Source organism: Rhinolophus ferrumequinum, chromosome 17, assembly GCF_004115265.2.
Source record: "Rhinolophus ferrumequinum isolate MPI-CBG mRhiFer1 chromosome 17, mRhiFer1_v1.p, whole genome shotgun sequence".
Taxonomy (NCBI): domain Eukaryota; kingdom Metazoa; phylum Chordata; class Mammalia; order Chiroptera; family Rhinolophidae; genus Rhinolophus; species Rhinolophus ferrumequinum.
Window position 1 is genome coordinate 66,329,218 of NC_046300.1, and position 27,452 is coordinate 66,356,669.

At 43.0% G+C, this 27,452-nt stretch overlaps 1 protein-coding gene across 2 annotated transcripts in view; it reads right to left on the minus strand.

Moving 5' to 3' along the window:
- Window positions 1-375: 375 nt before the first annotated feature.
- SHQ1 (SHQ1, H/ACA ribonucleoprotein assembly factor) overlaps window positions 376-27,452 on the minus strand; it is a 221,105-nt gene continuing 194,028 nt past the window's right edge. Inside the window, exon 12 of one of the 2 annotated variants that reach the window (XM_033133193.1) lies at window positions 376-1,063. The gene's annotated coding sequence lies outside the window, so the exon portion shown is untranslated. Of the gene's footprint in view, window positions 1,064-20,280; window positions 20,765-27,452 lie in introns of those variants that run through there. The other variant, XM_033133194.1, reaches the window with a different exon arrangement.

Below are 27,452 nucleotides of genomic sequence, written 5' to 3' on the forward strand. Positions count from 1 at the left end.
TTTGTGCACAAATGAACTAGAGTTTGCACTGCTGGAGTGGTTGTCTTACACATGGGGTGGTGGGGCCGAAGGGGGTATCTGGAACCTGGCATGGCTGTCAGCAAGTCACTGGAGGCACAGACACCACACAATGATGGCATCCCTGCAAAGGCCCCACCTTCCAACTTGTGTTCTGGGAGCCTTGATTGTTAAAAGTACATGTGCGTTGCCTCTGAGGGTAGGAGAGGGCCTCCAGTACAGCATCAGTGCATCTTGTGTAACACTTCTGAGCAATGTCGGGTTTACAAAAAGGTAGGAATACAAGTGGAAGCAATAAAAAGAATGACTGCAAAAAGGATGAGGAAATTCTTAAGGCAGAAGCAACTTGTTGGGTGAGATGTCCTGTGAAATGCCTGAGAGGAAACCAAGTAAACCTCCTCCACCAACCGCTTGCCCCACCCCTGGACCCCCAGGGCTCAGCAGTTTGCTTCTGATGGAACCATTAATTCACAGTCCTTTCTGGCGGGCAAAAATGAGGAATTTATTGACTCATGTAACTGCAAAATCCAGGGATTACATGGCTTCAGGTATGGCTGGATCCAGGAGTTCAAGAATTGTCATCAGGACTGGTTTTCTCTCTGTCTTTGGATTTGCAGTCTCCATGTGGCAGCCATCCTTGCCTAAGAGAACTTCTTTCCCAATGGTTTCTAAAACATCTCAGGCTGGAGTCTTATTGGCCAGGCTTGGGGCATATGCCACCCCTGGCACCAAGAATAAGAAGTGAGTCCCACCCAAAGCAGGGTATCAGGGTGCTATTAGTCCAATGATAATGAATGGCTATTGTGCAGACAAAAACAACAGATACATCCCCAGAAAGCTGTGTTGATAGCTGCAAGATAACAGCACTCTTCCCTCAGGAATTCAAATAAAAATGCTGGTTGCTAGGGAGGGATGCTGAGGACAGCCCACACATTGGTTATTTTCTGACACAGAGAGTGCTTGGTGGGAAAAATCCTTCCCTGGCTTGTTTTCCACGGCAGTTCACTTTGGCAAATACATCCTGGTTTCTGCAAAATCAGAAGACCTAGAAAGTAGCATATAAAGACTTTATTAGAATGCTACTTATTCATTCACACATACATACATACATACATACATCACTCTCACCTCTTCTTTATCCTTCAACTGTCTACCATCTGGCTTCTTCCTATATCTCTTAGAGGAACTGTGCTTGTGAAAGTTGCCAATGACTTTTCTTTTGTACAATCCTGTGGACAATGTCGCTTCTTTCCTCCCTTGACTTCTCAGATGATTTGGAATGTTGACAGCCTCCCTCTTGAAACCTGTCCAAGATTCCCCACCCAGGTTCCCATCTCTATATTGGCATCCAGTCCAGATTCACAGCCCAGACCACTCTGCTGAGTTTCAGTTTTGTGAATCTAAGTGCCTGTGGAAAGCTCCATTTGGGTGTCTACATGGCATCCTGGATTCAAGGTGTCGAAACACCAAACTCCTCACAGTGCCCCCCCCCCCCCCCGGCTACTCCTTCCTCAGGGTTTGCTGTCTTGGGCCTGGTACCACCACCCACCCCCTTGCCTAAACCAGAGACTGAGAATTGGCCCAGCCCCTCTCTCAACCCCACATCCATTCAATCAGTTGGTCCTCCTTGAAAATATCCACCTACTTCTCGCCATCCCTACTGCCTTCTATTGTGGCTCTGGTCTCCATCATCTCACATCAGGATTTTGGTCAACAATGTTCCAACTAGCCTCCTACGTCACTCCTTGTCCCACTCCAATCCATCATCCACCCTGAAGTCAGACAGGTCCTTCTAAACACAAATCTGATTGAGTTGTTTCTTTAGTGGCTTTCCACCGCTCTTAGGAATAAGTCAAACTCCTTGAGGTGGCATTGAAGCCCTGCTTGCCCCATTCAGACTCACTTATCTTCTGTCATTCTTCTCTCAAACTCTGCATGCCTGCCACACTGAATTGCTTGCCTCCATCTTTGCATAGGCTGTACCCTCTGCCTGGAGTGCCCTTCCTCCTGCCTCTTCACTTAGCTTCACTTAGCTTCCTCTTGCCCATCCTCCAGGGCTCCTCTTATATCTATCACTCCCTCCAAAACAACTTCTCTGACCACCGAAGGACTAAACTAAGTACCTCTTTCATGTACCCCTAGAGGTGAGTGAGTGTATCAATCAATCAGTCAACTCTCCAGGAAAGATGATGATGGTGTTCAAGTTCTTGATGAAAAGGAAAGGTTACAGGAGGAGAAGGGAAATTTATGAATATATTTTTAGTCAATAAAGACTTTCTTTTTGACACTTACTTTCCAAACAAAAATATGTTAAGTTCTTACCCTGAGTCAGCTACAGTTGTGCAGTACACTGAACTATACCAGTAAACAAGACAGACACATACTGTGCCCTTTAGGAAATTATAATCTAGTAGAAAAGATAGATACTAAATAAACAATTCAGCAAAATTTAATGTGTACTAGCCCTAAGCCTCTGTAGCAGAGTGCAGCTTCCAAAGACGGCTGTACTGATGTAACTCTACACTACTCACAATGTAACTGACAATACTCCATTGTGTAGTGGATCCCACCACTCCAGTGAGATGTGAGGTCTACAATTTCCTTGAAATCAGGTGGACTTTGTAACTGCTTTGACCAATGGAATGCTGTAGTAGTGACACTGACTGACTTTCGGGTCCATAAAAGGCAACACAGTTTCCACCAAACTCTTAATCTCTCTCTCTCTCCATTTCCCTCTCTCAATTCTCCCCTTTGAAACCTAACTCATTATGTTGTAAGGAAGCCTAGACCACACAGAAAGGCCACACCTGGATGTTCTAGCCAACAACTTCAACTATGGTCTCAGCAGACAGACAGCATCAATCTCTACCCATAGGAATAAACGAGGCTACAGATGAACCCAGCTCCAAGCCCTTGGCTCTTCCAGCTCAGTCTGCAGACACTGTGGAGTAGAAAGAAGCCATCCTCATTGTGCTCCATCAAATTCCCAATCCACAGACTCCATGAGCATAACAATTGGTTGTTATGCCACTAGGTTTTGGAGCAATTTGTTCTGCAGCCACAGCAACTATATTACCTCCCTAGTCTTCCTTGCAGAAAAGAACACTGGACTTGAAATTAAGAGAGTTAAATATATTGTATCTCTGTCTTTTGGTACTCACTGACTGTGTCAAGTTGGGCATGTCATTACCCATCCCTGAGTTCTTAGTCTTCCAGGAATAAAATAAGGGGATGGGGCTAGATGATTTCTAAGACCCTAGGAAGCTTGAAAATTTTACCAACAGAGACTTACTTATGGGATCACCCAATCAAAACCATGTCAATTGATGTGGCAAGAGGTAAACTTTTTAATTGAGATTCTTAATTTTTTTAAAAAAATCATTGTAAGAGATGAACTCAACTAAAACCATGAGAAAAACAAAAGAATTCCTTTAATTCATACTTCATGAAAGGAGAGTGTATTTGATCGAGCAAGTCATTTGGAATAAAAATGCCATAAAAATAAAATGTTATCCCTCCCCTTCTGCCTCCTCCAATCCCTTACACTGGCTAATGGAGGGGGAAGAGTGAATTAAATTGGAGTTCAGGTCAAAGGTTTAGTTGATTCATTCCAGAATAGTCATTCCCTCCAGCTACTCCAGTAATGACAGACATTGCAGATGTTCAGGCGGTTTTGTCCCCACCCCAGTTCCCATCGTCCTAAATGATAAGGCCTCTCCTCCTTCCCTGGGGAGATGACCTCACCTTCTAATGGCCTACCTAATTAGGAAGCATACCAGCCTGGCGAGAAGACACCCTGTTTTCTTCAAAAGCATTGGGGAAATTTCCCAAGGGGCCAACCTGTTTCACAGAGGCAAAGGGAAAAAGTAGACAGCCTGTAATTAGTGTAATAACCTGTTCAGATTCCACCTGCCTGTGATTTCCCTAGCTTGTTCATCCATTCATGTATTCATTCATTCAGGCAACAAATATTTACAGAGTAGCTGTGATATGCAAACCCTGGTGATATGACAGGTCCCCCAGAAGGAGCTAATGATTTGTGTGCAAGCGATTGATTAAGAAAGTGCTCCCAGAGGTGTGTGGTGGGGAGTGAGGGGAGCAGGACCGGGAAGGAGAAAACACAAAGCGGAGGCTGATTTTGCAGTAAGTCCAACCTAGGAATGATCTTGCAGGGAGCTCTGGAGTGGAAAGTGTACCTCCGGATTTGTCCCAATTCAAAGCAGAGGAGCTGGACTTTCACATTTCTGCACAAGTCATTGGTAAGGGCTGCCCTGGTAGGAATATAAATCCCAGGCACTCTAGTGTTCTGCACATGCAAACAAACTGTCTCTATAGCGTGTGGGACAATCCTTCCAAAAAAGTCACCGGGTGCAGGCCAGTAGAAGTGAAATATCATAGAGGCCAGGGGAAGACATTTTTCTCCTCTGCCATCCCCAATATATTAGCAATACCTCACTTCATGGTTGCAAGATGACTGCAGAAGCTTCAAACCTCCCATCCTCTCACAATATCCAAAGGCAAGAAGAGACCAGAAGGAAGCTAGTCTCCCCTAAATATCTGACATGTCAGGGAGGAAAATTTCTCCCAGAAGCCTCCATTTTGCATCATATCTTATTTGTCAGAAGTGCAGCAGTACATACTTTTAAACCAATCATCAGCCAAAGAGGATAGGATTATCATGAATGGTTTTCTGGATTGAAAAAAGGTCCCTCTCCCTGAGCATTTGGCCAGCTTGCATGATACCCAATAGGTTCTTGTTAGCAAGGAAAAAGAGGGAATGGCTTTTGGGTGGACAATGGTCCATGTGGGCTACATGGTTATTCAGAAAGCTCCATGCTTCCTGGGCTACAGTGACTGGTTCAGGGATGGGTATGGTACTCAAGCCAAGCCAATCAGAGTTAATTCTGAGAATTTTGCTTTAGTCACCAGGAAGAGGCCACTCCTCCTTCCTGAAAGCATTTTAGGCAAGATTTGTGGCAGCTGTCATGGCATGATGAGGAGACTGAAAATAAAGCCAACACCAGGAGGACAATGAAGTAGAACCAAACGTGGTAGAGAGATCAAATCTGGACATATTCAGAACTCTTGAATCCAGGCTTGCCCAAAGCCACCTCTAAACTTGGGCAGAAAAAAAGTCACCTTTTGCTTAAGCCAGCTTGGATTGGTCTTCTATTTCTTGTAACCAAAAAAGTCTCAAGTAATACAAGTGGCAAATGATACACACTCAGCCTCCGCCCTTATTTAGTTCACAATCAAGTGGGGGAAGTAGGTGCTGAACAAATAATGACAAGCGCAGTGTGGCTAACAAAGGTCAAATGCAGAAGACTCCCAGACCACATAAGACAGAGGTGCCAGACTGGCCTAGAGTCTGAGAAGGCTCCTTGGGGAAGTGTGGTTCAAGGTGAGATTGCAAGGGAAATGGCTGAGTTTTCCATCGTTGCCCTTATCTTCATAGAAAGAGCAAGGAGCAGGCACTCAGGGAGCCCATGGATTTCATCTTCTCTGACACACACCTCAGTCTTTCATCCACTCTTCCAATACTCTAATTTGTTCAAAAGCTGTCAAAAAAAAAAAATCAGATAGGAATGGCAGCAGCGAGGCGCACTTTCTGAGTTCTCCTCCGGATCTTATTACAAACGGGACCTATAACCCATCAAAGAACTCTTTGCTCATCACACAGAACAGCTAAGAGACTCATGGATTACTTGAAGGTGCGCTAATTGGGCGAGCAGGGAAAGGAAGGAAGGGAGCGGAATGAAAACGCCGGCCGGTGGCGGAATCCAGGCCCGCGGCGGCGAGGAAATCCCGGCTGCAGCGGCGGCAGCGGGGGCGGCGGCGGCAAAAACCGCAGTGGCACCCGCAGTTCCGGGCACGCACGGGATCCCAGAGCAGAACGGAGAGCACAGAGACCAGGAGGTGGGCTCTTTCCTTGCGTCCCACAGCTGATTTCTCCCGCCGGGAGGGCGGCTAGTGGGCCCTAGGGCGGACAAAGAACACAGACTCCATACCTGGGCCCCTCCCCCCCGCTCTTCCAATCCTACCCCCGCCCTTGCAGAGACTTAAACTGGCCCCTGAACTGAGGAGTACTGTCAGATTACAGAGGAGCCATAGTAGTGCTCAGGCTCTGGGAAGCCTGATAGGCAGCCCTGACCCAGGGAGACTGGGAAGTGTGTGATTTTGGCTGGGCTAGGAGAGAAGAGACTCCTCCATCCCCAGCCACCACCTTTTCTGGCCTGCGGGAAGAGGGTGACGCGCGGCTGGGCTGGGAGAGAGAAGACCCCTCCATCCCCAGCCCCCACCCTTTCTGGCCTGCGTAGGGCGGGGCAAGTGCAACTGCAGAGACACTCCCAGGGATCAGCAGTAAGGCAGACACAGCTCTGGGCTTTCAGCAGCTCAGAAATCTCCCTCCCACAACCCCCCATACACACACACACTGAAGAAGTGCCCTAAGACTCAGGAGTACTGGACACGGTGCTACTCTCAGTGTGCGTATGTGCAGGCAAGGGCAGAAACTGCACTGACTTTGTAAAAACTATCATCCAGACCCCTCAGGCCCACGCATTTAAATCTACAGTCCCAAAGTCACTCTGGGCACCAGGTGACCGGCTCTGCCTGCACAATAAGCAGGGGGCTCTTTGGTACAGCAGAGGACAACCTGGACATTACTTGGTGGGCTTAAGCCAAGACTGGCGCTGCTTTTTGTTTTGCTTTGTTTTGTTTTGTTTTGCTTTATCTTTATATCTTTGATATCTTTGCCTTTGTCGAGTGGGGGTTATCGGGTGTTTTTACATGTGAATGTATGTGATTTTTTTCTTTGTTGTTGTTGTTGCTGTTGTACTTGGTGATTTGCTTTGTTCTGAAACTGCCCTACCAGGGCCCAGCTTAAGAGGCACAAGATTCAACATATCCAGAGGCCAACTCCAGACCAAACCAGAGTACTACTGGGTTTGACCTACAAGTCATACACCCAGAGGGAATTCTCCGCAGGCACTAGAGCCCATAGAGGCCAAACCACATTTAAGTGGTCAACCCTCACGCAGCAGAACGCCCTGCGGGGGTCAGCCAAGTCTCACAACGAGTCAGCCCAGGAGTTAACCCCACCTACTCACAAGCAAAAAGCAATTAAAGATCTTCTTGAACAGGACAATATACACAACACAAGAGTCACCTTTGGAGCACACACAGAGGAGAAGAACAAAGTAGTGCAAGTCAAACATAAAGGACACATACTACATAAGATAACCTAGCAAGAACTAAGGGATCTACCTAATACATCAGAGCAAACACAGAGAGTCAGCCAGAATGGGGAAACAAAGATACACATCCCAAATAGAAGAACAGAAGAAACCTCCACAACTGGAACCAAATGAAGCAGAGGTAACCAACCTTTCAGAGACAGAGTTCAGAACACTGGTGATAAGAATGTTTAAGGAGCTTAGAGAAGACATAAAGAAGGATGTAGAAATCATAACGAACAACCAGTTAGAACTAAAGAACACAATTACCGAAATTAAGAACTCACTTGAAGGAGTTACCAGCAGGTTAGATGAAGCAGAGGATCGAATCAGCGACTTAGAAGACAAGGTAGTAGAGCTCACCCAAACGAAACAACAGAAAGAAAAAAGAATAAAAAACAATGAGGATGGCTTAAGAGACCTCTGGGATAACATCAAGCGCAACAACATGCGCATCATAGGAATACCAGAAGGTGAAGAGAGGAAGCAAGGGATCGAGAACATATTTGAAGTAATAATGTCCGAAAACTTCCCCAATCTGATGAAGGAAACCAACATACAAGCCCAGGAAGTGCAGAGAGTTCCAACCAGGATAAACCCAAACAGGTCCACACCAAGACACATAGTTAAAATGGCAAAGCTTAAAGATAAAGAGAGAATCCTAAAAGCAGCAAGAGAAAGACAGAGGGTTACATACAAGGGAACTCCCATAAGACTATCAAATGACTTTTCTACAGAAACATTGAAGGCCAGGAGGGAGTGGCAGGAGATACTCAACGTGATGGAAAACAAAGGCCTACAACCTAGATTGCTTTATCCAGCAAGGCTATCATTTAAAGTTGATGGAGAGATAAAGAGCTTTCCAGAAAAAAATAAACTAAAGGAATTTATTACCACCAAGCCAGCATTGCAAGAAATACTAAAAGGACTTCTGTAAATAGAAGAAAGATCAAAACAACCTAACTACAAAGTTTAAAATGGCAATAAATATGTACCTATCAATAATCACTTTAAATGTAAACGGATTAAATGCTCCAATCAAGAGACATAGGGTGGCTGACTGGATAAGAAAGCAAGACCCTTGTATATGCTCTATACAAGAGATTCACCTCAGAACAAAAGACACACACAGGCTGAAAGTGAAGGGTTGGAGTAAGATATTTCATGCAAATGGCAATGAGAAAAAAGCTGGAGTTGCAATCCTTATATCTGACAAAATAGGCTTTAAAATGAAGACCATATTAAAAGATAAAGATGGGCACTATATAATAATAAAGGGATAGATCCGACAAGAGGACATAACCCTAGTAAACATCTATGCACCCAACATAGGAGCACCTAAATATATGAAACAGGTACTGACTGACATAAAGACAGAGATCAACAGTAACACTATCATAGTAGGGGACTTCAACACACCTCTGACAACAAGGGACAGGTCTTCCAGACAGAAAATCAATATGGAAACAACAGCCTTAAATGATACATCGGACCACTTGGATTTAATCGATATTTTCAGAACATTTCACCCCAATGTTGCAAAATACACGTTTTTCTCAAGCGCACATGGAACATTTTCCAAGATAGACCATATGTTAGGCCACAAAACAAGTCTTGATAAATTTAAGAAAACTGAAATCATACCAATTGTCTTCTCTGATCACAATGCTATGAAATTAGAAATGAACTACAGGAAAAAAACTGGAAGACACACCAATTCATGGAGGTTGAATAACTTATTACTAAATAATGAATGGGTCAAGCAGGAGATCAAGGAAGAAATCAAAAGATATCTCGAGACAAACGAAAATGAAAACACGACGACCCAAAATCTATGGGATGCAGTGAAAGCAGTCCTAAGAGGAAAATTCATAGCACTGCAGGCCTACCTAAAGAAACAAGAAACATCACTAATCAACAGTTTACCTTCACACTTAAGGGATCTGGAAAAAAAACAGCAAAAGAAGCCCAAAGGGAATACAAAGAAGGAGATAATAAAGATCAGAGCAGAAATAAATGAAATAGAAACCAGAAAACAATACAAAAGATCAATGAATCCAAGAGTTTGTTCTTAGAGAAGATAAACAAAATTGACAAACCTTTAGCCAGACTCATTAAAAAAAAGAGAGAGAGGACCCAAATTAATAAAATCAGAAATGAAAGAGGAGAAGTGACAATGGACACTGCAGAAATACAAAAAGTTGTAAGAAATTACTATGAGCAACTATATGCCAACAAATTTGACAATCTGGAAGAAATGGACAATTTTCTAGAGGCGTACAACCTTCCAAGGCTAACTCAAGAAGAAACAGAAAACCTGAATAGTCTGATTACCACCAGGGAAATTGAATCAGTAATCAACAATCTCCCAACAAACAAAAGCCCTGGACCAGATGGCTTTACAGGTGAATTTTACAAAACGTTCAAAAAAGAATTATCACCTATTCTCTTCAAGCTCTTCCAAAAAATCCAGAAGGAGGGAAGACTCCCAAACACTTTTTACGAAGCCACTATCACCCTGATCCCAAAATCAGACAAAGACACCACAAAAAAAGAAAACTACAGGCCAATATCTCTAATGAACATAGATGCAAAAATCCTCAACAAAATATTAGCGAACAGAATTCAGCAATACATTAAAAAGATCATACACCATGATCAAGTGGGATTCATCCCTGGTATGCAAGGGTGGTTCAACATCCGCAAATCAATTAATATGATACACCACATTAACAAAATGAAAAATAAAAATCACATGATCATATCAATAGATGCAGAAAAAACATTTGATAAAATCCAACAGCCATTTATGATAAAAACCCTTAAGAAAGTGGGAATAGAGGGATCATATCTTAACATAAAAAGGCCATATATGACAAACCCACAGCTAACATCATACTCAATGGGGAAAAGCTAAAACCATTCCCCCTAAGATCAGGAACAAGGCAAGGTTGCCCACTATCTCAGCTTCTATTCAACATAGTGCTGGAAGTTCTAGCCACAGCAATCAGACAAGAAAAAGAAATAAAAGGCATCCAAATTGGTAAGGAGGTTGTAAAATTATCATTATATGCAGATGATATGATACTATATATAGAGAACCCTAAAGACTCCACCAAGAAGCTATTAGAGCTGATAGATGAATTTAGTAAAGTAGCAGGATACAAAATTAATATTCAGAAATCAGTTGCGTTTCTATATACCAATAATAAAATATCAGAAGGAGAAATTAAAAAAAAAATCCCATTTACAGTTGCTCCAAAGAGTATAAAATACCTGGGAATAAATTTAACCAAAGAAGTAAAAGATCTGTACTCAGAAAATTATAAGACACTGAAGAAAGGAATGAAAGAAGATATAAATAGATGGAAACGCATATCATGTTCATGGATAGGAAGAATTAATATAGTTAAAATGTCCATACTGCCTAAGGCAATATACATATTTAACGCAATTCCTATCAAACTACCAACGACATTTTTCACAGAAATAGAACATATAATCCTAAAATTTATATGGGACCATAAAAGACCCCGGATAGCTTCAGCAATCTTGAGAAATAAGAACAAAGTGGGAGGTATAACAATACCTGACTTCAAATTATACTACAAGGCTACAGTAATCAAAACAGCATGGTACTGGCATAAAAACAGACACATAGATCAATGGAACAGAATAGAGAGTCCAGAAATAAATCCATGCCTATATGGCCATTTAATCTACGACAATGGAAGCAAGAATGTACGATGGGGTAAAGACAGTCTATTCAATAAATGGTGCTGGGAAACCTGGACAGACACATGCAAAAAAATGAAGCTGGACCACCTCCTTATACCACATACAAAAATAAATTCTAAATGGCTTAAAGACTTAAATGTAATATCTGAAACCATAAAATACCTAGAAGAATATATAGGAAGAAACTTCACAGACATTACCCGGAGTAAGATTTTTACTCATATATCCCCTCGAGCGAGGGAAGTAAGAGAAAAAATAAACATGTGGGATTATATCAAACTAAAAAGTTTTTTCACAGCAAAGGAAACCATCAATAAAACAAAAAGGGATCCTACTGAATGGGAAAAGATATTTGCCAATGATATATCTGATAAGGGATTAATATCACAAATCTATAAAAAACTCACTCAACTCAACTCCAAAAAAACAAACGACCCAATTAAAAAATGGGCAGAGGACTTGAAGAGACATTTTTCTAAAAAGGACATACAGATGGCAAACAGACATATGAAGAAATGCTCAACCTCACTAACCATCAGAGAAATGCAAATAAAAACCACAATGAGATACCACCTCACCCCAGTCAAAATGGCTATCATCAATAAATCAACAAAGAACAAGTGCTGGCGCGGATGTGGAGAAAAGGGAACGCTTGTGCACTGTTGGTGGGATTGCAGATTGGTGCAGCCGCTATGGAAAACAGTATGGAGGTATCTCAAAAATCTGAAAATGGAACTACCCTATGATCCAGTAATTCCACTCCTAGGTATCTATCCGGAGAAATCCAAAACTCCAATTCAAAAATCTTTATGCACTCCTATGTTTATTGCAGCACTATACACAATAGCTAAGACATGGAAACAACCGAAATGCCCATCGGTAGACGACTGGATTAAGAAACTGTGGTACATTTATACAATGGAGTATTACGCAGCCATAAAGAAGAAAGAAATCTTACCATTTGAAACAACATGGATGGACCTAGAGATCATTATGTTAAGTGAAATAAGTCAGACAGAGAAAGATAAGTACCATATGATCTCACTTATATGCGGAATCTAAAGAAAAGAATAAGTGAATGAACTAATCAGAAACAGTTTTGGAGACAAAGAGGAAAAACTGAGGGTTGCTAGATGGGCAGGGGGGTGGGGGTAAGGGGGAAGGTGAGGGGATTAGAAAACAATCAGTAACCACAAGATGGCCATGGGGTTTTGAAAATTAATCTGGGGCATGTAATTTAGTGGTTACCAGAGGGTAAGGGGGTTGGGGGGTGGGAGATGAGGGTAAGGGGGATCAAATATATGGTGATGGAAGGAGAACTGACTCTGGGTGGTGAACACACAATGTAATTTATAGATGATGTGATACAGAATTGTACACCTGAAATCTATGTAATTTTACTAACAATTGTCACCCCAATAAATTAAAAAAAAAAAAGGATGAGACAAAGTGACACATGTAAAGTTAAAAAAAAAAATCAAATTTTTACCCCCACACTCATGTAAAAGCTTTTAGTTCTGGACAAAGACTGATTTCTTCCGTGTTCAGGAGTGTTTTCTTAATTCCTTGACTCCCCACATGAATCAGAGCAGTGAAATCAGGTCTTGAGGTAGAGGAGGGATGTAAAGACTTTCCAGGCAGTTTCGAGTCCTCAGTGTGGCTGAGAGGAGCTGTGGGTGGGGGTGCTTTCCAGAAAATGTGGCACTCACGCCTCCCCTGATGGAAAAACCACTCACATTCCTAATCTGCCTGGGGATGTTTGTTCTCAGGCATCATTCACTGACTTGGAAGGGAGAAGATCTCTAGGTTTTTCTCAGAGCCACTGTCTCTTCCTAGGTATGTGGTCTTAAAAAGGACTGTGAGCCTCAGTTTCCTAATATGCAAAATAAGAATAATAAAATCTGTCTGACTTCATGGTCATATTTTAATACAATCCGATTTACTAAACCACCTCGGAGGCTTGGGGAGCCCGCGGAGGAGGTTGTTGGTGATGACGCTGACAGGTAGGCTCCACCCCATCAGGACCTGCGATCCCACCACTTCCCTCAACAGCGGCCCACCGGCCCCATTCTCAGCCCTAATAGAGGGACCAAGTCTTCCAGTTTCCTTTCTTTGCTGACCACCCACTAGTGCCCCAATCTGTGGCCAGCACTGCAGCTTTCATATCAGGCACTGGATGAATGTGACCACGTGGAAGGGTCATGGCTTCCATTTAAGGGCTGTCCTTTCACTGCTCAAGGCTGTCTGGTTTGCTCCTTTGGGGCCTACATTGGCCCCAGGACCTTCACCTTGATTCCAAAGCAGACGTGGTTGGGCAGGTTCTTGGTGCTTCACCATCCACGTTGTAACATATGAGTAATTCCTGAAGCAAGCTCTGTTCACATGATGTGAACAGGCCCCAGAATTGTGTCACCCAGCTTAGGGCACCTCCAAGCTGGTACTTGAACACAACAACTACAGCAAGCTTTGCAATCACTATTGAAACAGTGGGCATCTTAACACATCAGGACAACCTCTGAAACAGCACCAGGTCAGTCCTTGGGAGTTGCTGGGAGTCAGTCCGGGTGCCCTTAGACAACGTTGGCCTTGGCTCCTCTACCATGCCTGGCTTTCCAGACAGTGTTTCCAAGGCTGTTTCAGAGTCCCCAGAGAGAGGACAGCCTGTGGACCCTGTGTACACCGTCGCTCCCCCTTCCCAACTTCAGAGAGAACAGCCCAACCTTTATCATTTGAGAAGTGGGATTCTGAAGAACTTGTTTGAAAGATGGGAAAGAACAGAGGAAGGGGCTGACAGTTGGGCTAGCGGGTTGTCAGAGCTCGTCTCATTTTCATTTCTGATGACTCACCCACAGCCAAGAATCTCTAGTTGACATTTTTATTCTAATGACCTTGAGAGATAAAGTCCTTTCAGGGCTGATATGAAGTAAATGGATCAGCCGTTTCTTCCAAAACGACGCAAATGGTTCTGAGAGAAAAGATTCTTTAAATTAGAAGTAGTTCCCTTTAGTGTGCGTTTGGATCACCTGGGCACCGGGGGAAAACCTGGATTCCTGAGACCCCACATTCTGAGGGTTTGGGCTTGGAACCAAGCACCAGGGCTGGAGTCCCCTCCACAGCCAGCCTACTGTTTCCTAGAGCTGCAGTTAACCTCTCTGTGCCTCAGCTTTCTCAGTAGGGAAGTGGGTACGATTACGCCAGTACCCCAGGGTTTGTGATGATAAACTGAGTTAATAAGTGTAAGGTATTTAGAACAGTGGCCAGCATGTAGTAAGTGCTCAATAAATGTGTTGTTATTAGTATCAGGTAGAGCCCAGGAAGCTGTTTTTAACAAGGAGCCCTGGGTGATTCAGATGAAAGGATCTGTGAGCCACACATTACTGTCCACTCTGCAGATACACTGGGGGCTAGCAAGAAGATGGTGGCTGGCAAGCGCGGATTGCAGAGAGGCAGATGCCGCCAGCGAGAATATAGTGCTATGTCTCCCCCATCTATGGCTCCGTGGGTGTTCCTTTTTGGCCTCACCATATCCTGCGTTCTTATGTGGGGAGCAGGACCAGAGACCCCACGTGACTCCCTGCATGACAGTGGGCCATTTCTCCAGCCCTCATCATCTGCAGGCGACTCCGTTCCCTTTTGTAAGAAATAAGGAATAAGGAGTAAGGCACTTTAGGACCACCAAGCCTTTTGTGTATTTGGAGAGGCAGCAGCGATTTCCCCCTGTTGGAAATAGCTTGTTATTCCAATTAGACAGGGAATACATGCTAATTACCCCCCAAATCAGAAAGGTCAGACAGGCAGAAAGAAAAAAACTATAAATAATCCCCCAACCCAGAGAAAACACTAGTTATGGGTTGTTTCTATTCCTACACACACACACACACACACACACACACACACACACACAGAATTTTTCTTTTACCACAATCACCCTTTTCCCTTCAATAATGTGACAGGCACATCTTGCTATGTCATGTCAATAAACATAGTCGGGTGACATTCATTTTAATGTTGCTCAGTTTTGCAAAGTATGGACATAATGTTATTTTGCCAAAGCCTACTTGTCAGACATTTAGGTTACTCCTTTTGGCTGGGCTGATCAGCTGTTGCAGGAACAGCAGAGTGGCATGTCCCCGCAGGGCCTGCACTTTTCCTTCGGAAACAAAGTACATGTACAGTTTTGCTCAATGTCAGTCTCATCTGGAATGCTGAAAGCTCCGAAATGAAACGGTTATGAATTCATGCTCTCAAATCAGTTGCATCCGTTTCAAACCCAGCTCTACCACCAATTAGTTCTGGACTCTGGGCAGCTAATGAACCTCCGAAGGCCTTGGTTTCCTGTCTATAAAATGGGGACAGTGATAGAGGCATCTCAGAGGTCGCCCTGAGCAGTGTACGAGATAATGTGTGTGAAGTCTTAGCAGCACGCCTAGCACAATTCTCAGTCACTTATCAAATACTTAGTAAACTGAAATAACACTAAATGTCTTTGCACTTTAGTCAAAACCCCTGCGGATAAATACTTAAGGTCAGAGGGCTACACTTTTTAAAGAGTTAATTCATACTATTAAATTGCCTTCCAGAAACATAATGCCACCCTTAAAATATAAGAATTCTGGTTTCTCTTTGCCCTCACAAACACAGCTAGGTACTTTCTGTGCTAATCTGTCTGTCACCCTCTTGTGTTGGGAGGTAGGGTCTGGAGCTGGCATAGCAATTTCTTGAGGCCACTGAGATGAGGCCTCCTGAGTCAGCATCCTTCTAAGGCGGAGAGACGGCTGGTATCCCATGGGGCAGAGAAGCATCCACCCTCTCTCACTCTGTGACTAAATCCCAGGAGACTGGCCTAGACGTTGGAGTCACCTCTGCCCAAGGCTTTCAGCGGAACACTTAGTATCTCTATCCTGGACCCAGCAATGCTGCCCCACCTCCAACCCCCAGCCTGGTCTGCGAGCAAAACACTTGGAACCAGTGTGAGCTTACACAGAGAGTACTGTGGTCCTGAACTGATGGTCCTTTGGATCTTACCACGATCCAGATCCCCGGCCTCCTTTCATAGCCTTTCTCCTCTTTCAGCTGTGACCAGCTGTGTCTGTTTGCCAGCCGCCAATGGCTAATTCCAGGATTACACTTTGTAAGTGGATGAAATGTAATATCTAGAGCTTTATATTGCTCCCAGCAGCGAAGCATGGGTGTGGGGACAGAGCCAGGGGTGCAGTTTCCAGACTCTCAGCCTCACGTGGAAAGGTGTTGGCTCAGGTAGTAAATGGCCATCAACTGTGATTGGATGGCCATCAACTGTGGATAGTTGGCCGTCAGCTGTAACCAGTGAGCCATTGGCCACTAATATAACTGCTGTGGCTACGCTAGCAGCAAATGGGGGCTAGCAAGGAGATGGTGGCTGGCAAGCGTGGATTGCAGAGAGGCGGATGCCGCCAGTGAGACTATAGTGGTATGACTCCCCCATCTATGGCTCTGTGGGTGTTCCTTTTTGGTCTCACCATATCCTGCGTTCTTATGTGGGGAGCAGGACCAGAGACCCCACGTGACTCCCTGCATGACAGTGGGCCATTTCTCCAGGGCCTGAAGGTCACGTGCAGACCATGGAAGAGCTCGGCCAGCTCTACGGAATCCTGTCATAGTACACAGCCCCTGGAAGCGAGGAAAATCCTGGTAGAGAGGGATAAACTTTACCACAACATGTTTTCAGCTCCTGAGCAATTGAAAATCTGCTCTCGAACACACTCTCTAAATGTGTGGAGAAAGGACGGGAAGAAATTTCTTCCAGGTGGTATGACCTTCTCTCCCCAAAGTTCCACCCTCAGAATGCACTTAGGAAAGGGGATTTGAGGATCATAGAAAGAATATGAGCACTTTCAAAAGAGGGAGGTATTTTTCATTTTCGGCAGTGACTTGACACCTATCACAAATAATTTCAACCCACAGAAAGGCATTTATTAGGGATGGTTGTTTTTTTGTGTGTTTTTTTTTTTTAATTTATTTCTCAGCTGAAGAATAGTGATATTTTCTCCCAGATTAAAACAAACAAACAAACAAAAAATAGGCATTCAGAGAAATCTAAGTCTAAGAAAAAGAAATTATTAGTAACAAAAATAACAACAATAAAATAAGCCACCATTTATGAAGCACTTAATGTGTTTTAGGTGGTTCACCATAATGTTTCCATTCATTAAATCTCAGCATAACGATAGCCTAAGACAAAAGATATATTATCCATATTTTATAGATAAGGAAACCAAGCTTAAAGAGGCAAAACAATTTTATCAAGGCTGGCTAAGGTCTTTCTAACCTTTTACTAAAGTATACATCAGAAAAATACATGCTAAGGAACCAGTGGGAAGGATTTCACCAAGTGAGTATGTCCATGTAACCAGCACCTCAACACAGACACAAGACGTCAGCACCTGCCCCAGGAGCACTCCCACTCCCTAATCCCCAGTGGCTCCCGCCACTCTGACTTCCACAGTAAACTAATTTTGCCGGTTCGAACATGCATGTAAGTGAAACCATGCAGTATTTACTGTTTTGTCCATTGCTTCCTTCCTATGACTTTATGCCTGTGAGAGTCACTCATGTTGTCGCATGCAACATGTAGTTGCTCTTTCTCACTGCAGCATAATCCTCTGTACATGGGTACTGTTCTCAGTTGATGAACTTCTGGGTTGTTGCCAGTGGTGGCTCTTACAAATGGTGTGGCTATGGAGCACTCTTGAAGGTGTCTTCTGGTGCCATATGCACACATTTCTGTCAGTATGTAATTCAGGGTGAAATGTTCAGCTCTAGTCGCGTCTGCTTTCCAAAGTCGCTGGACCCATTCACACTCCCACCACCAGTTGTTTCATTGCACCATTAAGACTTTGTATCTCTTGCTTTTGTTGTAGCCATTCTGCTGGGTGGATGTCAGGTAATTATGGGTGGAGGGGTTGAGCATCAGACCTAAATATTTCTAGCTCATTGCTTAGTAGTTTGATGTCTGGCACTTGGGGGTGCTTGAGGGATACTCATTGAACTCTCGTTAATGACTCCAGTGCGCATGGTATTTCTTCACTAGTATCTGCTTGTTGCCTCTACCTTAGCTCCAGACCTGCATATCACAGGTCCCAACTTCTCCTCTGAAACCACACAGCAAGACAGCCTGACATGACACCTTCCGTCTCTGAGGCTACAGTTAGTAGGACAAGGAAGCCACAGCAAGCTGTGGGCTGACTCAGGAGTGACAAGTGTGGGAAGAAGGCCCAGCAAAACGGCGGGGCCTGAGGCGGGAGATGCAGGCAAACAGCCAAGGGGCCCTCTGTAGCCAGACCAGTAGTCACTGTTTCCCTTGAAGAACAGTGCATTGAGCAAAGAGAGGAAGAAAAACAAGGAGGAGGCTGTGCCAACAGCCCCACATGTGTTCACTCTAGCACAGGAGAGGAGAGCCTCTTAATCCCCTGCAAACTACAAGGTTTCATTAGGGCAACTCTTTCAGAAGAAATCAAATAAATGTTCCAATTTTAAACACCCTCCTGAGAACAGGATTAAGTATTAGTAAGACAATTCTATTCATTCGGGAAAATAGACAGCTGCCCAGGGCCCAATGCCCTCAAATGCACATGTCTGAGGACTTTCTTCCTCTTGCCCCTTCATCCTTACCCTGCTGACAAAGTCTGGGAAAGGAATAATGACAGTAATAGCATTTCTGAAAACTGATATATAGGGGGTACTGGTCCAAGCACTTTGCTGGAGTCACCTCATTTGATCCTCACTAAGACCCTACAGGCAGGGACAAACCCTAGCCCCAGGGAAAGGTGGGAAACAGGCTTGGAGAGGTAATATATAAAGATCAAACACCTGGTAACAAGTGGTAAAGGAGGGCCTTGAACGCTGGTGCTCCAGTTATCCACTCCTGTGGAACAAGTTACCCCAAAACTTAATGGCTTAAAACAACAACCATTTGGGCAGCAATCTGCTCCACGTGGCACTGACCAGGCTGGTGGAGGGGCTCATCTGGAGGATCCCAGACGGCTTCTCTTGTGTGACTGATGCCTTGGCATCTTAGCTGGGCAGCTCAGCTGGGACTGTCACTTGGAAGGACAGGTGTGACTTCTCCAGCACAGGTGTCTCAGGGTAATTGCACATGGACATGGCAGCTCAGCGCTAGCAGAGTTCCCAGGAGGAGAGTGGAAGCTGCCTGAGGCCTGGGTCCCCAAGCTGGCACAGCACTGCTTCACAGCTGCCAGAGAGCCCGGCCGGATTCAGGTCAGGAGACACAGACTCCATCTCGCAATGGGACGACTATCAAAACGTTTTAATTTACCACATTTGTCTGTGTTGGATTCCAGAGCCCTCAGCCATAACTGTGAACATATACTGCTTCACTGGCTATTGCTGTGTATGTCCTCTGTGTTGGACATTTTACACACGTGCATATCCTGTTTTACTTAGTCCTAAAAGAAAGAAAGAGATATAAAGAAGAGGAGGAGGAGGACGTAGAGGAAAGAAAGGGAAAGGAGGGAAGGAGAAAGGAGGGGAGCCTAGAAAGCACACATTTCTCGCATTTTATAAATAAAGAAACTGAGACCTGGGGAAGTGAAATGCTTTGTTATGTGGCTAGTGAGTCAAAACATGAGGAAGCATCAGACGGGTACTGGACTTATGGGGGATCACTTCATAGATTATATAAATTCCTGAACACTGCGCTGTACACCTGAAATTAATATAAAATAATATTGAATATCAACCATAATTAAATATATACGAGGTCTGATAATTAAGTTTGCGAACTCATCCTAGAAAAAGTGCTACCTACCTCATTGCTGAATATCACTTTGGTCACCTTTAAAGAACTCCCCTTGGGAAGCTATTTATTGATACCAGTGCCTAGTCCACCCTTCAAAGCAATTTTGGAACTCTTTTTCTGGAATGGCCATCAGGACTTTCATTGTATTATCCTTGATGTCCTGAATATTATCAAAATGTCTTCCTTTCAATATTTCCTTTATCTTCGGGTAAAGAAAGAAGTCACTGGGGGCCAGATCAGGGGAGTAGGGAGGGTGTTCCAATACAGTTATTTGTTTACTGGCTAAAAACTCCCTCCCAGACAGTGCCGTGTGAGCTGGTGCATTGTCGTGATGCAAGAGCCAAGAATTGTTGGTCAGGTCATCTAACTTTTTCAAGCCGCCTTTTCAGCACTTCCAAAGAGTAAACTTGGTTAACTGTTTGTCCAGTTGGTACAAATTCGTAATGAATAATCCCTCTGACATCAGAAAAGGTTAGCAGACAGGTAGTAGACTTGGGGGAATTATCACTTTGTGAGGGATGTAAATGCCTAATCATTATGTTGTTTTGTACACCTGGAACTAATATAAAAAACTATGAAGAAGCTCCTGTTCTTTCTATCCTTCACACTTCCTCCCTTCTAGGTCCATGAACCCTTCGCTCTGGCAAGTCTGTAGCTACACTTTTCCCAGTTCCCAAATACAGCTATGGGTGGAAGAGTCAAGAGTATCCCTTGATCCTTAACTTTTGTTTAAAGAAACCCCAGTTTCCAGAACAGTCTCCCCCATCAGTGGCAGCTCGGGTTTGTTTAAAGAAAGATGAGCGATTACAGGGATCAGCTTTGATGGCAGAGATTTTCCTCCATCTGTCCACCCATAAGATCCAATTTCCTCAAAAATGCTCAGCGGAGATATTGAAACTGCAGATGCTGCTCAGGAACAAGAAAATGTATTTATCCACATGGATCTCCAATGTAGTGGGCAACTCTGAGGATGTACCTGCAGCAGCGAGAAAAGAGCCAATGAAACCAAGGAGCTTTCTGCATGAAATCTCTCATCCTTCACACCCTGCCATCATACAAGAGCTGCTAAATCTCCCTTTATAATAAAAGCTGCTAAATAGCTTTACTGCTGTAACGTGTCAGTGTGGGTAACAGAAAACAGGCACGGAAGGCTTTATTATACCAAGGAATGTTTTCATGACACTGTAATTCCCTCATTTTTTTTTTTGTCCTGACAAGAACTCATACACATAGACAAAAATGTGAATCTAGTTTAATTCCGGGCTCTCAAAATTATTGCTAATGTGATTTCTTAATACCCTTGGTTCAATCCTAGAATTTCAAAAATTTCTGGCTAAGATTTTTCTTTGGCTGGAAGCAATGTAGCCAGGAGGTTGAAAGTGTGGGTTCTGAAGTCAGCCTTCCTACCTTTGCCTCCTGCCCCTGCCCCCCAGTAGCTGGGGGGCCTTGGTAACTCGTGCCTGTGCCTCTGTTCCCTCATGTCTAAAGTAGGGATAGCAGCAGAACCCCACTCCCAGGGCTGCTCTGAGGCTAAAAGAGACAAATCTGGAAAGAGCTTAACACAGCACCTGGCACTTACTACAGTTCGTGTTCATTAAGTATTAGCTGTCTCCTTATCATTCTTATGAAGGAACCCAAATAGTTCCAATATCTAAGGAGTCATATACAACATGTGGATATGTGCATATCTTGTGTAAAATGATCAAGTATCTATGCCTTTATCAATCACTTTTAAACATTTTAATTATTATAAAAGGAATTTGTCTATTGTGGAAACATTTTTTTAATATAGAAAAGTAGAAGAAAAAAATAATCACCACCTTTTATCCAAAAAAGGCTTACAAATAAACTTTTTTTAAAAACATTTGGCTTATATACTTCCAGTTCTTTTTAGTGTGCATAACTATTTAACTTTTTTCATAAAGCACTTGCTTTTTATAGCTTTCTCTAGTCACTAGTGATAGATCATAAATACAGTCACATAATTAAATATTTCTAGACAGCCTCAGATTAAACAGTTTAGTCTCCAGCTCCTGAATATATTGCTATTTGTTAACTGATCCTCTGCTGTTGAACATTCAGGTTGCTTCAAGCATTTCTGCAATGTTAAAAACAACACTGAAATTAACATTCTTGGAAATAAACTATGGTACACATCCATGGCTATTTTCTCAGGATAAATTCCTAGAAATAGAATTTTTAGGTCAAAAGTTCTGCATATTTTTAAGGTTATACATAGGACCATTGCATGCTCCAAAAAAGGTACATTGCTCCTATCATTGGTGAATCAATATTTCTTTCCCATAAATTTACGTACCCCTGAGCGTTCCTTGCTCAATTTAACAATTTGTTATTTAGCAACTACTGTTTCCAGACACTGCTGGGGACGACGAGAACAAGTCCTTTTCTCCCCTATGCTCCATCTTCACAGAGTTCCTACATTCAACTCTGAAGATCTGGTTTCAGTCTGGCCCCTTTATCTCTCTACTGTACTGTCAGAGAAATAGGTCTGTCTGATAAGTGGAACAGGGGTGGAGACAGCTCTTCGGTCTCTGGGACTGTGAAGACCCCGTTCTTTCCTGTCCCTCAGCCAGGAATGTGCCAGTCCTCACGCCGCTTCCCTACAGCTCCTGGGAACTCTCTGCCTTGGTCTGCTCTTCTGGTTCAAGTCTTCCAGCTAAAAGTGTGGCACGAGCTTATAACCCAGACAGAAGAGGGTTTCCACACAAGCCCCCATTCTAGTGGATTCGTAGTGATAACCTGGATCTCTAAGAAGGGTTCTGAGGCTACATTTGAGCTCAGTTGAAAGAGTGCTGTGATAGAGTAGTGATATTTTCCATAGACATAGAGTGGGAAATAATGGTATGTATGCCTACAGATTCTGTTATTTACTCCATTTTCAGGCTTTGGTTGTCTTTAGGACAGAACCTCTGGATTCAGGTGCCATTTACCTGTATTTCTGCTTTCTTTTCTTCTTTTCTACTTCTTCACACTCTTCCCAGTTCACTTTCTCTTTCTCTTCTTTTTTCTATACTTCACACACATTTCTTATCTTTGTAAATCTTGTTTTTCCTACAGACTACACTCTCGTTGTGTTAAGCTTGCCAGGAGAGCATAGTGTTGCATCCTCTCTCACTCCCTTGGTTTCTTTCTTTTTCTGCCTCTCTGCTCCTACAGCCATCCACTAGGTTTACCCTCTCTGTGTTAACAGAAGCTGTCGGTGGTAAACAGGATTCCCCAAGCCAGCAATCTATTCCTGATGAACTGACCACTGTTTCCCTCAGGAAGCCCCACTGTTTGGGCAGGAGGGGCTGGGCCCTGATACAGTCACCAGGAAGCCACCTCCATAGGAAGCAAAGCACATCATTTGTGGTTACAGCATCCACCGACTGCTTCACAAGCTCCTGGAGACTGATAAATATCACTTGTAGAATCAACTTCATGTGGGCCCAGGCCTGTGGGTAGCACGGAAACACTTAGCCTCATGGGGTTAACGGTCTATGGGTGCGGTATTGCATTTCCGCTACACAGCCTTTCCTTACTGAGCTCTAACTATGAATCAGACATTGTGTTCAGGCTTTACATGCATTATCTCAATGAATCTTCCCACTAATCTGGAGGTTCTTTACCGTCATTATCAGCATTTTACAGATGACAAAATTGAGGCTTGGGGAGTCGAAATAACTTTCCCAAAATCACTCTGCTAGGGAATCGAGGGAACTCCAACTGGTCTGTGCAGCTCCACCTCATATGTTAGTCAATATAATGTATTGCTCCTTCTGTGGAGGCCAAATGTCACACCTACTCATCCGGCCCCACCAAAGAACTTGGAAACAAAAAACAAGAAAGATGGAATCTGGAAATCAAACCATAGAGTCGATCTACAATGAATCAGATCAGCAAACTGCAAGGTAGTTCCAAAGAAATACCCCAGCACCAAAGTCTGTAAGAATGAAGATATTAGCATGTTTAAAGAAAACAACTGTGTCCCTTTGAAGGAGGCTTGGTTACTATTACAGATGGTCTAACTTACAATGGTTCAATTTAAGATCTTTCGACTGTATGATGGTGCGAAAGTGATAGGAATCCAATTGGAAATGTATTTCGAATTTTGAATCTTGATCTTTCCCTGGGCCAGCGACATGTGGTGCAATACTCTCTCGTGATGTCCGGCGGTGGCAGCAAACCATAGCTCCTAGTCGGCCACGCGTCACGAGCTGAAACAGCTGATACTCCACAGTGTTCACTATGTTCGACGGTTCTGCCCAGCTGCAGGCTAAGGCAAATATTCTGAGCATGTTTAAGGTAGGCTAGGCTAAGCTCTGATGTTTGGAAGTTTAGATGTATTATATGCATTTTCAATTTATGATATTTTCAAATTATGATGGGTTTATTGGGACATAACCCCATTGTAAGTCGAGGAGCATCTGTAGTAGAAATCCTCAGAAAGGGGATTTAAAGGATGCCCATTAAGTACCACCCAGGGGGGAGGTGGGAACACTAGGTCTGCTCTGCCAAGTGGCATATCACTGTGAGACTAATCATTCATTCTTATATATAGAATACCTGCTATGAACTAGCCACTGCTGGGCACTGTTCTGGCACTCAAGGAGCCTATGTCTACTACAAGAGGCAGATTTATAATGAACTCAAAAAGCCCTACCAGAAGGAAATGCCATGCTCACGGATTGGAAGGATTAATATTGCTAAAATGTCCTTACTACTAAAGCAATATATAAATTCAATGCAATTCCTATTAAAATACCAATGACATTCTTCTCAGAATTAGAACAACTGAACCTAAAATTTATATGGAACCACAGAAGATCCTATATAGCCAAAACAATTTTGAGAAAGAACAAAGTGGGAAATATCATGCTTCCTGATATCAAAATATACTACAATGTTACAATAATCAGAACAGCACAGCACTGGCATCAAAACAGATATATAGCTCAATGGAATAGAATAGAGAGCCCAGAAATAAATCCTCACTTACATGGTCAATTAATGTATGAAAATGGAGTCAAGGATGTACAATGGGGTAAAGACAATCTCTTTAATAAGTGGTGTTGGGAAAACTGGACAGATACATGCAAGAAAATAAAACTAGACCACTTTCTTACACCACATACAAAAATAAACTCAAAATGAATTAAAGACTTAAATGTAAGGCCTGAAACTATAAAACTTCTAGAAGAAAACATAGGTAGGAAACTCTTTGACATTGCGCTTACCAACATTTTTTTGGATATGTCTCCTTGGGCAAAGCAAGGAGGTATTTAGCACTTCTTCTAGGATGAGTTCAGAAAAAATAAACAATGGGACTACATCAAACTAAAAAGTTTTTTCATGGCATCCATAGAAAATTGGATGTAGCCATACCCATATCTGATGAAACAGACTTCAGGATAAAAAACATAACAAGAGACAAAAATGGACATTTCATAATGATAAAGGGGACAATACAATAAGAAGACATAATGCTTATGTATGCCCCCAATCAAGGAGCACCATAATATATAAAGCAACTACTAACAGAACTAAACGGAGAAACTGACAAAAACAATTATAGTAGGGGACATAAATATGCCATTGACAGCTATTGCTATATCATCCAAACAAAATTCAACCAGGAACTATCAGCCTTAAATGTCACATTAGACCACTGGACATAATTGACATTTCACAGCATTTTATCCTAGAACACCAGACTATACATTTTTTTCTAGTGCACACGGAACATTACCAAGGTATATGTTGGAACACAAAACTAGCTTCAGCAAATTTAAGAAGACTGAAATCATACCAAACATATTCTCCAACACGAGGCTTTGAAATTGGAGATCAACTGCAAAAAGAAACCAAGAAAAACCACAAATACATTGAGATTAAACAACATGCTATTAAAGAATGACCCAGTCAAAAAGAAATAAAAAGAGAGATCAAAAGATACATAGAAACAAATGAGAATGAAAAAATACATTATATCAAAATTATTTGGACATGGCAAAAACAATATTAACAGGGAAATTTAAATAATTACAGGCCTATCTCAAGAAACAAGAAAAATTCCTAATAAACAACCTAACATTATATCTTAAAGAACTAGAAAAAGAAGAACAAATGAAACCCAAAGTCAGTAGAAGGAAGGAAATAATAAAATTTAGAGCAGAAATAAATGAAATAGAGAATAAAAAGACAATAGAAAAATTAATGCAACAAAGAACTTGTTCTTTAAAGTGAAAAGACACAAATAAACAAAATCAGAAATGAAAGAGGAGAAGTTACCACAGATACCACAGAAATACAAAGGATCATCCAAGAATACTATGAAGGACTATATGCCACCAAAGTCAATAACCTAGAAGAAATGGACAAGTTCTTAGAAACATATGATGTGTGACAATTAAGTTCCTGAACTCATCCTAGAAGAAGTGCTAAATACCTCACTGCTGAATATCACTATGGTCACCTTCGAAGTCCTCCCTTTGGGAAGCTATGCACCGATGCCAGTGCCTAGTCCACCCTTCAAAGCAATTTTGGAACTCTTTTTCTGGAATGGCCATCAGAGCTGTTGTCGTATTACACTTGATGTTCTGAATGTCATCAACGGATCTTCCTTTTAATATTTCCTTTATCTTTGGGTAAAGAAAGAAATCATTGGGGGACACATCAGGTGGGTAGGGAGGGTGTTCCAATATAGTTATTTGTTTACTGGCTAAAAACTCCCTCACAGACAGTGCCCTGTGAGCTGGTGCATTCTTGTAATGCAAGAGCCATGAATTGTTGATGAAAAGTTCATGTCGTCTAACTTTCTCACACACCCTTTTCAGTACTTCCAAATAGTAAACTTGGTTAACTGTTTGCCAGTTGGTACAAATGCATAATAAAGAATCCCTCTCATATCAAAAAAGTTTAGCAACATCGTTGCAACAAAGTTTGAGAAGTTAATTGTCTAACCTTGTATAGCCTTCCTAGGCTGAATCACAAAGAACTGGAAAAGGACATCATAGGAATGGCGGCAGTGAGGTGGTCTTCTTGAGTACTCCTCCAGAACTTACCACAAACTGAACATCTATAACCTATTACCACAAACTGAACATCAAAGGATTCTCTGCTCATCACACAGAACAGCTATGAGTCTCGTATGAGGATTACTTGAAGGTGGGCAGACTGGGTGAGCAGGGGAGAGGGAAGGGAGCCGACTGGAGACAAGGACAGTATCCACAGCTGTGGAGACGCAGGGGATCCCAGGACAGAACAGAGATCACAAGAGCCAGGGGGTGGCCTCTTTCCCTGCGTCCCACACCTGATCTCTCCCACCGAGAGAGCAGCATATCCAGCATTTGAGGCAGTAACCTCAGCTTAGAACTCCAGCTGGGCCCTAGGTTGGACAAAGGAAGTAAACTTCATAACTGGGCCCCTCCCCCACTCTCCCAGTCCTACCCCCGCCCTCCCAGAGATTCAAACTGGCCCCTGAACTGAGGAGTAGTGTCAGATTACAGAGGAGCCCTAGCGCTCAGGATTTCGGAAGACCCGGCAGGCAGCTCTAACCCAGGGAAGAGGCTGGGCAGAGTGTGACACTGCTGGGCTGGGAGAGAGAAGACTCCTGCATCCCCAGCCCCGACCTTTTCTGGCCTGCCTAGGACAGGGCAATTACA